This window comes from Limulus polyphemus, unplaced genomic scaffold (assembly GCF_000517525.1).
Source record: "Limulus polyphemus unplaced genomic scaffold, Limulus_polyphemus-2.1.2 Scaffold49, whole genome shotgun sequence".
NCBI classification, from domain to species: domain Eukaryota; kingdom Metazoa; phylum Arthropoda; class Merostomata; order Xiphosura; family Limulidae; genus Limulus; species Limulus polyphemus.
This window is the reverse complement of record NW_013665659.1, coordinates 131,239-134,737: the sequence shown is the minus strand read 5'-3', so window position 1 is coordinate 134,737 and position 3,499 is coordinate 131,239.

Here is a 3,499-nt window from a genome sequence, read left to right as displayed (position 1 = left end):
ACATATATATATATATATATATATAAACATATATATGCGTGTGTGTGTGTGTGTGTTTTCAATAATTCATATTCACGCTTAAATGAGGTTTTGACAAAAAAGATTTTCATTTGGATGAACAAAATCCAACAATTATATGTGAGCATACAAAACAAGTTAAATATCCGTGTGAGAGAAATAACTCCTTCATTTCATCAGAAGCTGTTGGTAATGTGTAGATTATATCCAGTAGAGATCCTTCAAGACACGTCGAACCTGTAGTACAGCTTCGCGAATTTTGTATGCTTTTCTAGGATTCGTTGATATCCTTGAGTCACTTTCAACAGTTTGTAATCAATATGCAATTTGTCTTACAGATGGTAGCTTAATATATATATATAAAGAACGTTTTGTTTTGGTTGTTGTTAAGCACAGAGCTACACAATGGGCTATCTTTGCTCTGCCCACCATGAGTATCGAAGCCCGATTTTCAGCAACGTAAGCCTGCAGACTTACTGATGAGCCACTAGAGAGCATATCAACAGCGAAATTATCAGCTATAAGATCGAATGCATTTGTTAAATATTTAGTCTAGTTTTATTTTTAAGCTTATAATCACGGGGTAGGAAAGAGCCAAGATTTATGTGGAAATGAAACACTAGATCTTAACCTTAATACAAATGTTTGATCCCACATTTTGATAATTCTTAGCCATAATATGATTTATTATTATTAGTCCTAACTGTGCTTATAATGCTATTTAGTGCAGTCACATAATAATTTAGTTTTATTTTATTTTCTACCAAACAATCTGTACTTGAATATTCCCACAATTTAGATCTTTTTTAAGTTAAAAGTATTTGCTTGTGATGACTTGCATGGTTTCAGCTAAAGGCAGAGATTAAGTCCACGAACTGTTTACTTTTCTAACATACACTTTATACATTGCTTCTCAGGAAACCAGAAAAATAGACCAGAGATGATAGAGAAAGTGGATATTAAACTGTGTGAGTGATATTTCACCTGTGACAGGCGTGAAATAATTACATGAAGTCGCTCAGGGGGCGCTACTGGGAAACGTCATTTTTGTAATTCACTGTAGATTTATACTTTTTTTAGAATAAATACATCGTCAGTTGCTATTGAAATCAGCCCACCAAAAGGCAGAGGATGTGCCGACAGTGGCGTCGGCATCATTAGCTTAGTCTCCAACAAACCGAAGACAAAAGCTTCTTCATGATAATCACAACTACTTTTTTGCTCTTCCTGATACCACGGTTTTCGGTCTTTTATTCTCTTCCCTCACGACCCTCAAGGTCAGTTCATAGCCATAAGGCGTCGACCTCAAGAGGTTAGGTACTTCAAATTGAGTCGGCGTTTTTAACAGCAAGCTTGTTACAATAGGGTGCCCATGGTGGGCCCTCAAGTCATTCAGTCTAATTGTGCATACACTGCTCACAGGTCTTGTCCAAAGAGTAAAAGAGCCCCTATTGTGTTATTTCGTGTCAATTGATTACAAAAGTAGACTGCAAACCAGTTGGCGCAACACCTACGAGCGCCTGGTGTACACATGGCTTATGGGCCTGAAACACAAAAGAACGAGTCGTGACGTTAGGTTGTCGATATTGGTTGGCGATCTTTTGTTTCTGACTGCTAATCACATCCTCATCCTATGACCAAGCGAATGTTTGGAATAGGAGGTTAAACGTTAAGGCCCTACGGGTAGCACGTGCTCTGGCGTTACCAACGAGGCTTAATAAAGGAACAACATAAGTCATTTGTTGGGGAAGCTTATATTGTTAGTAAAAACTTTAAGATCTAGTGGCAGTATTCTCACACGTGATCAAGTTTTTTTTTTCAATTTTATTTTGATGTGACTGAACTGTCGTGATATTTTTCTGTTTGCGAAAAATGTGAAACGTGTATGAAACGATGAGTGAGACAACTATAAACTTGTTTCACAACCTTTCTCATTTTCATAACACATAAACAACTTAAAAGTATATGCGTTCGTATTGTTATTATTACTATATCTCGGTTTGTTCCACATAATTTACTACCAACAAGTCTCAAACCATTTTTATTTCATTCTACAAGTATCTCATGAAGACAAAACTTTAAATACATGTATATCAAATATTTATAAATACTTTTGCGAAGATTAAAACATCCTTAAATTACCTACAACTCCTTTTATGATCAAATATAAATGGCAAATGCTAATTTATATGTTTCATTTTTGTGTTGAATAGTTAATGGTTTAATTCTGTAGGTAAAAGAATTAGCTAAGCATCCGTTATTTTTCGTTAATTGCTTATCCATTGCATGCTATGAATGAAAAACATGCGCCTGAGGATCTTGTGCTATGATTCACATTTAAAATTTGAAGTTTTCCGCATTGAAATTTTTAAAGAGGAATAATAGTTTAATTTTTGTTGTTGTTAAAGTATGACGAGATATAAATCGTTCATACATTTCACTCTTCAGTAGTGATTATTGGTTGCTTGGTGTTCTCAGGAATATTTTTTAGTTCAGTAATTAGTGTGTTTATATGCTTTACTGAGGGTGGTTGTGCACCAAGTACAAGTATTTTTTTAAATGATGAGTTTTAAAATATATGTTTCGTAACGTTCATACACGTGCTTCTTTCGAAGCATATTCTCGACGAACGAAAAGCTTTACACAATTTCTTTAATGGCTATTACAAGAAGAAAACAAAAACGTACTTATAAACGATATAAGCGAACTGGATGTAATGATTTATGCATACTATATTCTCTTTCACCTTTTCACTACAAAAACCGAGGAAGTTGGGAGGATAGGGAAAATTAAAAAAGGGGGAGAGGAGGCTATTAATATTCTTAAAAAATTCCATTCAAGGTTAAATCACATTTTTGGTTTTTCCCTATGAAGTTTATAGACAAACGACTTTCCAAGTATCAAGTTTATTTTTAGACACACTGTAAAAAAAGAAGACATGTTTTAATATTTCATTGCTTATCTGAAACTTGAAACTGGTAAACTTTGAAAAGACTGGGAAGTTCCCTTTCTTCACGGTGATACCAAATTCCAAACCCACACGTGGTTAATATCACACTTTTCAAAGCCAAAACAAACTTTATATAGTGTGTCCCATATATGTGTCCATGGCAGTGCTCTCGAAGGGGACACATAATTCTCATAAGAGTGAAAGGGTCAAACAAATTTAGAGTGACAGCTTCTAAACGCGAATAGAAATAAAGAATTGGATTAAATCATTAGTTACGTTCTCTCGGTAATAATATTAATGTTTCGACCGTAATACCAATTATTTACCAAGCGGTTCAGTCAAACGGATGATTTTTCACTTTGAACTGATTCAAAACATTGTAGTTGTACTATATCGAGATATAAAATACTTTTATCACTTTATTTTCTCTGTGGCATTTCTACTCATGATATCTAGTTGGAGTCATTTTATTCATCGCAGTCCATCTACGTCTCATATGAGCATTTTGATTGTCGAATCGATTGAGTTTAA